Source organism: Lissotriton helveticus, chromosome 2_1, assembly GCF_964261635.1.
Source record: "Lissotriton helveticus chromosome 2_1, aLisHel1.1, whole genome shotgun sequence".
In the NCBI taxonomy this organism is placed as follows: domain Eukaryota; kingdom Metazoa; phylum Chordata; class Amphibia; order Caudata; family Salamandridae; genus Lissotriton; species Lissotriton helveticus.
The window spans coordinates 904,827,126-904,839,682 of record NC_136059.1 but is presented as its reverse complement, the minus strand read 5'-3'; the positions used below and the strand labels follow the sequence as shown (position 1 = coordinate 904,839,682).

General features: G+C 42.0%; 1 long non-coding RNA gene across 3 annotated transcripts in view; it reads right to left on the bottom strand.

The window, feature by feature from the left end:
- The window catches only part of LOC144819540 (uncharacterized), a 162,327-nt gene extending 151,833 nt beyond the window's left edge, over positions 1-10,494 (bottom strand). For all 3 annotated transcript variants that reach the window (XR_013607433.1, XR_013607435.1, XR_013607434.1), the window contains exon 1: positions 10,342-10,494. This is a non-coding gene — a long non-coding RNA (uncharacterized LOC144819540). The remainder of the gene's footprint in view (positions 1-10,341) is intronic.
- Between the last annotated feature and the right edge of the window lie 2,063 nt (positions 10,495-12,557).

Genomic DNA, 12,557 nt, shown 5'->3' with positions numbered 1-12,557 from the left:
AAAGAATTATTCACAAATTCCGACCTTCTAATCTGCTTGTGTTCAGGTAAGATATGAAAAGAATGCAAAGAAGTAGTAGTAGGAAAAGACATAGGTTGGGAGGTTCGTGCAGAAGTCAATTGGGTAGTGAAAACAATCCCACCCATCAGAGACAACATCATGCTTAAAAACACTAGAAAACACGTTTTTAAGAACATATAGACAACAGGAGAAAGTAATGACCACTATTACAAACAACATTTATAATTTTCACAACACTAAGCAAAAGCAAATCCTAAAATTATCTAATAACATTTTAGGGCTCCTATGCATTTCAGAAACGTATTATATATTCAGGTGAAACAGTGGCGATCCTTATTAATGCTCTCAGATGAAAAGGGATACTCTTCTACAGAGAATGGACTTTATTCTGCTTTTACTAAACAGAATACTACTTTAAAACAATGCCAGCAAAACAGCAAAAATTAGTCTCCTAACACCCATTATATGCAATCGCACGGAAACCACTTGTGAAACCAACTATGCCCAGAGTCCGTTCAAAAGCCTCTCTGGTAGGCTTCTTTTGTCCATCAAATCTTCTTTTGTTGTTTTCTTCCGCATGGGCCTCTTCATTCAGGCCTTTCATGTAAATGGTGCTTCTCAGTATCCGTTGGAGTGCCCTCCTGGCAAACACTCGTAGCTCATTCGAAAGTCTCAATGTCTCAAGGCAGTGCACCAGTATCTCTCCTCTGCGGCAGACACTACAGATAGCATGATCTTCATTGATCATGAGCACAAATCATCTCGTGCAGACCCGGGACCATTCTCAGACTCCAAAACTCATCATTCAGTGTCAGGGGACGCTCAGGCTGCTCTTTCATGGGCACCAGAATGGAGTGCCTTTTGCCAATCTTGGATCCTCCGGTGCACTGCACTTCCGTTGGAGCAAAGGAAAAGGGGGGGTGTGGCCAAAACTCAGGCCAAGGGACTCAAGGGACTGCACACTGTCAGAGGTTACCAGTACATGACAGGCGCTCTTTTGCACTGAAATTCCGGTTCTGTGATGTCCAATGCCGTCTGATGGAGCAAGTGCGATGCTTTAACCGCATGCGTGCGGGCGGAATTCCGCTCGTACGCTGAGATTTTTTAAAGCGCATGTTACGTGACGAGCTGGGCTCGTCATCAGCGTGCCAGGAGGCTACCTCATGACGAGCCCAGCTCGTCATCAGCGTGGAAGGGGTTAAACAGTTCATTGTATAACAAGGGGACTGAAAACAGGTGGCCTGCAATCTTCAAAGGAGTGGCCATACGCCATGGGACAATTCTGCGTTGAAATACACTGTCATTCTCAAAGGCAATACAAAAACAAAGGCAGTAGGCAAAACAGTGCCTCTAGGCTCTTCAATTGGGTTTCCGTGTGAGAGCATATCCTTCACCATCTAAGGGTAGATAGCGACATGGGAATTCTTTCTGAATGGATGTCCTCACACATAGTGGCATCGTTTAATGGGGTAAACAAGGGGAGAGGAGTTGGCCTAACGGCTAGGGCGCTCGACCTCGGAACTGAGGATCTGGGTTCGAGTCTCGGTAACAACGCCAAAACCTCCTGTGATTCTGGGCAAATCACTTAATCTCCCCGTGCCTAAAATGAATGTGTGTCCGTCCTCATGTAACGTAACTGCTATGTAAAGCACTCTGATACCTGATTCGGTTCGGGTCTAGTTCGCGCTATATAAAACTCTGCAAAAAAAATAAAAAAATAAAAAATAAACACATTTTATCTCAATGATTACATATAGGTGTTCCTAAATTCCTTATCTAGAACATCTCAAAAGAAAAATCGCATAATACCGATTATCAGGGAAAACAGTCTGGTTATACAAAAGGGAATTATACATAAGAAGGGGGACCATGGTACATTACTGCAATCTGAAAGTGTGAACCTGAATAATTCACCAACAATAAAGAAATGGGCTAACTGGTGAAAAGAATATGGAAAAGGGAAATGGAACTAGGACACAGCTAAAATCCCAATAACTAGGCACGATGTGCTTGGGTGATAGTCAGGCATGTGACACAATACCAAGAGTATGGGTGATACACAAAAGGTCAAAATAATACACAAATTTAAACTCTACCACTGGCCGCTACACCATATACGGTAATCTCAGCTAATGTTCCAGTTCCTTCTTCAGGGAAAAATTAAACCTGGTTTCCTTTATGGTACAAAGCCATATACTACTTAGGAAGCAGAACAAAACTGAGTAATGTAATATAGAAATTAGGTCACCATGTACAAGAGTCACAAATCTATATTTATCCTTACGTCCAATCAGGATACATAAATTTAGGGCTGCCTGTTTCTTAAGGGCAGGGGCAGTACGTGACTAACAGCATGTGACACACTTTGATTCTGTATATCTCTTTTTTATTTTCCTTCAAATACCATTAAAGCCAAATTTGACATACACTGATGAAGTGTTGTCTGTTTTTCTAAGAAATTTAGTGTCAAAGCAAATCTACCCAACTGTTTGCAGGATACACATCGTCATGTGTATCCCTTCACAACACAGGTAAACTTGTAATAGTATCATAAGCAGCAACTTAAAACAAAAACATGCAAAAAAAACAACACACAAAACGCACATGTCAAGCCATCAGATATACTTGCTGTAAAACAATAGCATACATAAATGAGTGGTGAAGCACAACACCAGGCCATGTACTACCAAGATTCGGGCCTGCTTAATTTGTCAGGCTTAAAATCTCTACCCTCCCTTTGACAGTAGATCACCATTTAGTGGATATCTGCTGTCAAATATAATTATACTGTCTCTTTTCTAACATACAGGACCAGCAAGAACAATTCATGATAGGACCAAATACACAAACATAAAAAATACATGAACATTTCTTTCCAAGGGAGTTTATGAAAAAACACATCTCCTTTCAACCAACCAAACTCACGTGGTCTTGTCAGCCTCAAATCACCCAGAACAATCCATGAATGATCTGTAGGCAGAACAAAAGAAACAAAAAAAAACATACACAACACACAAAAGAGAGACATTTCTCATAACAAACAAATATCAATTATAACTTTTAATCAGAAGACAAAACATGATACACATTAACAAACACAAAAATATATTTCCATTACTTAACTGTTACCATCTTATCAGGCACCTTGCAACATGAAGCCCTTTTAACTTTCCAAAAGTAAAATTCTTTCACTGACACTCTGCGTGTCCCGTGCGCCAACACCCTTTGAGGCCCTGCTTTTCCAAGCAATCATTTCTCCATCTGTTTACACTTACTCCTAACTCCCACCTTACTGACCTTAAGGTTAAAATCTGCCTTGCGGGCTACTCAGCCCTCTATCTCCGCCTTCCCAACTCTTTCTAACCTGCAATAACCGACCCTATTTAAAACACATGATATATATATTACTCCTGTTAGGGGCTACAATTTATTTCTATACTTAGATTATTAAAACAGTTACTGTGACTAATTCGCAAAACATAATAACACACATACCAGTTTTTAGAACAAATGCTTGTTTGCAATGGTACTCATTTCATCAACCTTAGATAGATGAAGGTCTCAGTTAGGTCCAGCCAAAGTTAAAAACCTTCAACCCTGATATTAAACTCAAACCTCTGCACCAGGCACATTGGCTCACTGAGCCATTAAACGCAACCCCAAATGGGAACCACCTGCAAATTTGTGTTTTATACCTAAATGTATGCATTTACTGAAGCCTAAAGCACTTTAAAGCTATTATAAATGGCAAAAATACTCAAATTCGACTTTGATATTTGGGGCACTTAAAAATAAATATCCTATAAGTATGTTACATATTAATCATCCTCAGAATGTTCTTTACACATTACAGAGATTTTTAATCAGACATATCCCATGTAAATCTTTAGAAAAATGAGTTTTGTACGCCTGCGCTAAGTGAAATTCCATATGCTAATGTTCTCATTATGCGGTATAGCACAACTTAAATTACATTTAAATGCTAGGATGTCATAGTATGAGCATTAAGCTTCATGAATAGTAAAAAACGAATTTTGTAGCACTTATTTTTAATAATTATTTTTCATAATTAATAAAAAAAAACAATAAACCCAATTATTTTTGATAATTCCACATATAAGAGCAAGATGCATCCCTTGCCTATCATTTTTAGACGAATTCATTTATAAGCCCAAGCCCAGACGCCTAGCTTGAAACATGACAAAATGTTTGCGCCATTTTTTTATTTCTAAAAAGGACAATTTTATTTAGCAACGGACCCAAGAATATGCTTACAAAATGTTGCTTAATAGACTGAAAACATCAAGAAAAACCACGAACAGACATTGAGCTCATTTCAGACATAAACAGAAAGGGGTCAAAACACTCAGGACACACAATACAGCGCGCTTTAGCCATGCATCTCGTGAATAGCGCCATCGCTGTGTACTTACAGAAGTTGCACTAATGGGAAACCCACATAGACATTTAAACACACATTTAAACCACAAATCAATACTCAGGACAGAAACCAAGGACAGCCCACAGACTGTACTTAAACCAAACCATTTGTAAATATTAGTTGTAAATCATATTTACAAGAAACGCTTCTCAATTGTGTTTCAAAAAGACTGCAAAAACAGCCCAACAGACTGATGTATGTCCAAGAAGCGAAAATACACTCAATTCACTAGCTTTGGCTAGCAGAACACCAAAAAAAAAAATCGCTCTGCATATCTTCCTTCATAACATTGCGCAGAACAAAGGATCCTTGTTTTGTATTATGTCATATTTTCATTCCCTGGGGATACAAAATCACCAAGGAAGAAATATATTTGTAAATCTAAACCTATTTAGATATTCCCTTTAGGGGGGCTGGCTAATTTACTTCACATCACACTATGGTAACTTCCAAAAAAGCAACACATTTTTCCATGTGAGCTTACAAACAGGCATGCCAAAAATACTGCGGAATACGCAAGTATTATTATCAAAGTGGTGCTTAAGGTACTTTTCGTACGTGCACCGTTCAACTAAACCAAATGGAGAAATATCTCCTCATTACCTGCCTACACAAATTGCAATTCGCATATCCAAACCTATACAAATCCAAAGTTGGCCAACACAAATTCCAAAGTTCCAAAGCTACAGTCCCAAATTTGCTAAAATCAGGCATCTTATAGCTCACTAATCTAGCTTCAAACTTCAAGGGGTTATCTCTACCAATACACTCGCAAATATACGAGCCCCTCGGCTTTGGTAATTTGCAATAACCAAATCAAAAACCAAGGAACACTCAGCTTTGGTAATTGCAATAACCAAATCAAAACCAAGAAACCAAACAAAGTCGTGGGAGCGACCCACTTGTACTTCTTATTTTTACTAATCAAAAGGTTATCCAAATTCTAACTGTCAAGTTCTACATGACCTAACGGTCTTTTTTAGAATACTCACCCCAAAAAGGTTCTCAGTCAGGAGTGACATAATGTGGAGGATCAAAATCAGGAAGATCAGAAATATACTGGGCTGCAGAATCAAAGAATCTCCAGAATCCCTGTGCACAGAGTACCTCCTTAGTAGAATCCTGTTCTGTCCTCCTCAGTAGATTTCAGTCCCCTGACAAGATCACTCCCACAGAAAGTCACTTCTTTGATGAGCCCACGTTGTTGGGCGCCATTTGAGGAACTGTAATCTTCATTCTCAGGGAATACTTACTAATAAAAAGAACTTGGCACAGAAGCTGAAAATATGAAAAGACATCTTTATTAAATTTAATAAGTGAGGCCACGTCACACAGAAGCCGTAGCAACGGAATGAGGTAGTCTGAGGAATACAGAGAACAGAGGCCTTATATATATGCTCAGGGTTACAAAACTCAGCATAAAAGTAAGGGGCAGTCCTTGCTTTTGCAAGCATGCAAAATGCCTAACATTCCTTCTTACACAAGCCGGACAAACCCATAATAAAAGGACCACAACCCATATCATAAACAGACCATAAAAGAAGGAACAGAAAACAGATAAGGGGTGTGTGTGTGCATACCAAACTCTACAATGTCCTGTGCTTTGATCCTCAATCTTGATCAGCTAAAGGGCAGGAACTGGTTTAACAAGGTCAGCTTCAGGCAACAGGGTCAGTTCACTCAGGTCAAACAGGAGTCAGCATGAACTCGAGCTAAGGTCTACATGTCCTTAAAAGACTGGTTTCAGCCACAATCATGGCCTATGTGAGGGTAACCACAAAATGGCTGCCATACACAAATTGGAACCCACGGGTTCAGAATTCACAGAACCTCAGCACTTCTCCATAAACCTTCGGTATGAGGAATAGGGCCATGGGGCGGAATTGGTGATAACTAGACTCACAAAGTATTTTTTTAAATGGTGGCAATCAAAGGCCGGAAAAAGTTAAAATTGACTTTCTTCCTATGCCTTTCAAGCTAACCATCTCCTTAACTGAAAACTGATACACCAACAGCCACCAGAACAAATCAACCCGTGTCTTTGGCCTTTTGGTCTCCTCCTCAGCCACTATGGTCGCTCTTCTTTTGTCCTCATGTTTCTTGGTTAGGCCCCCAAAGCCACCTTTCCAGAGTCTCCCAAGCCACATGTTCACTGAAGGGCAGGGTTTATCTGCTCATATTAATAACCTTATTCACTCACAGCTGCCAACTCTAGACTTAAGGTGAACCTCTACCTGTTAATATTACCTACAACTTGAAATATCCAACCCACACTGTGTTTGGTTCTGTTCCTTCTTTTTTAATATATCTTTTTCAACTATTCCTCCAAAATATTTGACCTTTTCAGGGTAGATTCCTGTCCAAAAAGACAGCCTGACCCAATCCTACCTGAAAAAAGCTGGAAAGATCAACGTGATGTCCTTGTGCACTAACACTTCTAAACTAAACATGCAACACAAGTAGGCTTTCTTTTCCTTGGTTAATAATCTGTAAATGAGGGGACCCTTTTTAATAAAACCTAATCAATATATGTACTTACTGATCCCAGTGTAACCCCCCCACCTGTGTTGAATACTGCACTCTTCATGTAGCTGAAATCCAACATCTCTCACATGTCCAATGGCTGTTTATTTCAGGTCCTCTTCTCATCCTGACCACCGCCCCACTTAACAGTGTAATGACTGCAGTCATATCCTCTTTACTCTCTTCCTCTACGTCCATTGAGCTGACAAAATTGAATAAGCACTGGAAAGGACAATAGATCTCACCTACGAGAGCTATTGGCGTGTCAATGTTTTGTAGCCATGTTGCACAGCAGCGCATATGCTGCACAGCATAGCTTAAAGTAATTTTTTTAAAGTGCTATGATACTGCCAGTGCTGGTCCCGTAATGGCACCACAGAGATAGACAATACAAAGGGAGGAAGAAAGGGAGCGAACACAGAATTCAACAAGGAGTGAAGGAGGCTAGGATGCGGGTGGGGTTGCACATAGACAATGAAAGATGCACAGAAGAGGTTGGATCAAGGAGCTAGATAATGAAGGTTTGGAGGGTGTGTGTGGGGCAATCCATCGGTAAACGGAGAGTATGAGGGAGTATCTGTGGGCAAGCAGTCTGACAACAGAGGGTGGTTGGAAGGGGCTGTGTCAAGCAGACGTACAGTGGAAGGTCAGCGGGCAGGAGCACCTAGGGGAAAGTACATGAGGGAGACAGCTGAAAAACATACACTCTCATAGAGTGCTTAAACAAAAATAATAAATTAGGAGCTGAAAAATATGAAGTGGAAGGACATAAGTAATGCATCCATGCTCCAGGGAAGGGATAAACACACGAAGAGGAAGGAAGTCTATGGAAGCTGACCAATAAGAAGCAAGCAAATGAGAGAAACAATGAAGCCAACTAATATTCAGTACTGGGCGGCTTTTAAGCCCCTTGTAAGATAACAGAAGGTTGTGCAAAAGACAGAGCATGCAATGTCTTAGGCAAGACCTAAAAAGCAGTGGCGCTGGTGACAATTGAAAGTGGTGAGGCGTAAACGTTTTAGATGAGTGCCCGGTGGCGAGTGAGCCTAGGGTATGAGCCTGACCGCTATAAGAGGGTCCTTATCATCGTTTTTGTAATCCCCCCGACAACTCCCCAGAACTCAGCTAAACCCGGCCTATCAGTATTCAGATGCTGATGCAGCCGCTGTGTAATATCTGAAACACTCCGGGTAACAATGGCGAACACTGCACAGAGATGGTACCCTGACCACCGAAGCACACACAGTATGTATGCACATGCGAGGCAATTAGCCAGGGCGGGTAACAACAAAATAAATGGCGACTAATGACAGCCTGAAAACAAGTGACATATGCAGGGAAGAAGCCCCAAGACAAACTATGTGACCCAAGAATACCACCCACCATAGATGCATTGAGGAAGGAGTATGCATGCAAAATAACTGGCTTATGAATAGAGGTGTGCCTGAATAAACAAAAAAACGTAATAAACACATTTATGAATGAAATAAATGAAGTTACCAAGCAGTAAAGAAACACTTAAATGCTAATTTAGAGTGTGAGACTCCATACCATTCCAGCTCCTGTTAGAACATTTCAATATAAGTGACATCACACAGCTGGGCCCTTACCAATGCGAAACATCCCACCCTTAAAATACAATAATCTGCATAAACCAGAATCTCTCAGGCAAAACAATCCGTGTGACAACACCATGTTAATCTTTAAATAATTCTCACTCTGGTATTTTAGATGAAGCCCTTGCGCACGGTTGTGTAACTGTGGAGTGCGGTTTGCATTCCACTCGCTCAAGAAACGGAGGTTCTCATACACAACTTCCTCACACCGGTGGCATTCACACCGTTCAGACAGCAGCTGCCGTCAGCAGATGTCCACTTTTCTATTCCTATTAATCCCGTCAGAATCACGGTTCTTTCCATGGTCTGCCGTTTACCTTTCACCAGTTTGCCACTTGTCTGGAAACCATTGAAAAGGTCCGATTTTTAGATTCGCTTATAATTTATCACAGCGTGCCAGAATTCACGTTTGCCCTTTTTAACACTCTCTTACTTCAGCCTGGTTACAATCAAGATGCTCCTCATTCAAATGCATAAACCTACATCTCTAGATACATGGAAACATGAAATAAGAGCAATACTAACAAATGCTGTTCCTCGTAAGAAGTCTACAGAGGCTAGATAACAAAAAGCAACAAATGTACTCATATATACCTGGGAAGGACTAGCGTGGATTATAGCTTTTGAACCTGGGAATTTTTGTGCAATCCTCTCTGGGTCACAATATTCGCTCATAGCGGGTAAACTTAAATCCCTGCAACACCCAGTCAACAGGTGCACAGCTGACACCTGCATCCTCTAAAACCAGCACACGGTACAACTCATCATTACTAGAGAAAAGAATGGATATAAATATAAAAGTGAAAACAGAGCAGACAATTAAGTGATGTGTACAGACAAAAAAGACGTCTTAATCAACTGCTTACAAAAACAGCAGTTCACCTATAAAGGGAGAAGTGTGTTCTTTTTATCTTAGAGGACGACCCTTTTAATGATGCACGAAATCCGAGTTATTTCTGTTCCATACGGAGGCATTTTAGGAAATAAAATACCGCGCATTTCATGATTTTCTTTACTTAGTAAGTGAAATCATGAAATGCACTGCCTTTCTTTACTACCAAGCGTCCATTTACAACATACACACACGCTGTGTGTGTATGTTGTATATGGACGCATGATACAAACGAAAGGCCACGGACACTCATTTGAATTAAAACTAGTGTCCCTGGCCTTTCGTTTCTACCATGTGTCCATATACAACATGCCAGGTGGGCAACTAGAGCCAAATTTCGGGGGGGGGGGCTAATTCTGCGAACCATAGACAGAGTGACTGAAATAAGGGGTTAAAACACAACATAAACCTAATTTACAAGTAAATGGTCTGTTAAAGACCTGTTAAGTACTCGGGTGCGGCTGCAATTAGATCGTCGCCAGCCCGCAAAGCTGTGTCAGCCCGGGCTGACACACACGACGGAGGGGGGCTGAAGCCTCGTGAGCCCAATGGGTGTTGCACGTCTGCAAAATGCACACACAGCGTGTGTGTGTGTATTTTGTATATGGAAGCATTGTAGAAATGAAAGGCCAGGGACACTAGTTTTAAATAAATTACCTCCACCGCTCCTACAGCGGAAAAGAAAGAATTGAAAGTTGAAGAATAAAAGCCTTGAGAGAGCTTGGTCGTTTTAATTTAAAATGGTTGAGTACTCTCCAAGCCTTTTATTCAAAACTCTGAGAACAGTCAGTTCTTCTTGATGTTTAAGTACACATAAAAAATAGGATTAACAAAGTGAGCAAACTCACCTATGGAATGTTCTCGGCTCGTGCTGAGCTCCTCGTGACTGAAATGGACTGCGGATTCAGAGTGCAGACAGCGCGGCAACAGCTTGGACGGAACCGGCAAAATGCTGGCTTTGGACTCCTCCTACAGGCCCCAAGTCTCGGTAAGGTAGAGGCCACAGACACACCCCCACTCCAAATTCTCGAAATGGACTGCCCTGCCCCTGGCCATTGAAATTAATGGAGAGCTTCCGACTCCTCCCTGGTCCATGGGAATAACGCCCAAACTCAATCTGTATTCTGGCAGTGAGACACATACCTCGCCCACCAGTGTGTCATCACTGCCCTGCTTTCTGGCTGCAGGTCGAAGAAATCTTCTCCCAGCCAAGGAAAGCCAGAACCAAGGGCCATCCTCCCCCCGCCCCCTCAAAGAAAAGGCAGATTTGCACGTTTGTTCACTGAGCAGCTAGCACAGTTTATAGCTGGCTGCTCAAGGCTCCAGCTCGCATTTTGTGAACCCCCTCATGGTGGCAGGGCGATGCCCATCTTGCCCCTGTACACCAGCAGCACCTGCTAAAAAGAAACCAAACACTTTATAATGAAATGTTCCCTCTTCCCTTTCAGTGCCTAACATATTCCAGGCTTTCTATCCAGGACATTTGGATGCCCTGGATAGGAAGAAGATTTGAAAACTCGGGAAAGTGCTACACACATTTAGTTGGGGATCATCAGAATGCTGTACAAAACAATAAGGTTGACATAGGAACTACTACAGGTGCACCCCACTAAGTCGAATAACTACGTCGAGGTGCAACTACTTTGGAAGTTCTACGTCATAGATGCCTCGACTGAGGATGTCGTTACATTAAAAGAACCTTGAAAAAGCCCACGGCCCATAGGCTATAGGGACGAAACACGTGTCGGCTGTCCTCTTTTTTCACAAATATAACATGAAATAAAAATCACGCACGTAAAACTTTCAAAGAACGTTTTAATTTTCCTTTTGGACTACTGTTGACAAATCGTGAGGGCACAATCCTCCATTTTCCTCTATACTTACCCTTTCAATGGCTCCTGGGTGAAGCCTTTCGCAAGGAATGTGCCACAACACAATTGGACCCTGACAATTGTAGCACCTAAACCCAGAAATTTCCACCCAAACAGTTACCCATAACAGGAAATAGGCAGCAGCTATTGTGGGTCTGGTGGAAGTTGATGTCTTTAAAAATTAGAGCTGCACTGCCTTCCTTTGCAACCATGAAAGGGCATGATGAAGCTCCTTCCATACCATTTGAAATATACACCCAGTGCTGCATTGCGTGATTAGTGTAACCTCCCGTTGTCTGCACAGAGGTTCCAACTAATGCATCCAACTAATTATATAAAGACGATCATACCAGGAGCCCACATGCAGCTTCAAATCTGGTTTACCACCACAAAATCTGATGCACACATAGCCAGAAAACCGGCCTATGCACTGACCTAGAGGTGCGCCGCGGCCAGGGCGACTGACGCTGGAATCTGGGGACCACGGTTCGATCCCCGGCTCCGGCGGCAGGTTAGCCCAGCACCATGTGACTCTGGGCAATAGCTCGCTTAATCTTCCCGACGGCCCCCCAGCGCCTAGAGACCCTTACGGGTGATTGTGCGCTTTACAAATGTGGACTTTACTTTACTTTACTTTACTTTACCTATCAAACTGGCAGGTTGCCATATAGGCCAGTCTTCCCCTGCTGCTACACTAACTACTTCGACATCATCCTACCTCTTACCGTGCCCTACTCGGCTTCCTGGTTAGAGAAAGCGATAATAGTTTTTATTTAAGAACTCCCTCCTGTGCCGAGTCCAACAGGAGGTCGAGTCCGTCCTGGTGGTATTGCCCTACCAGGGTGGGGAGAGGATGCCCATGATGAAACATGACACAATTATGTGTGTGAGGCTTCATCTTCCATAAGGATGATTCCCTTCCTTTAGCACTCACACACAAATTCTGTGTTTGTTCCATTTGGACCTCTGGATGCCTGTTTTAGGGTAGGAATACTGTATTGTGCGTTCTACTTATAGCTGCCATACTTTTTGTGGTGAAAGGATCTTCATAGGAGGTTGTACGGTGGCTTACCTCCTCCTCTGTGTTAATCATAGGTAGATTTTCTCCTGCTGTCCAAATCATTGTGTAATTTAGTACCTGGAGATGAAGAAAAGTCTGAGGCACTGCGGTAGTCAGGGGCAAGAGCAGAGAA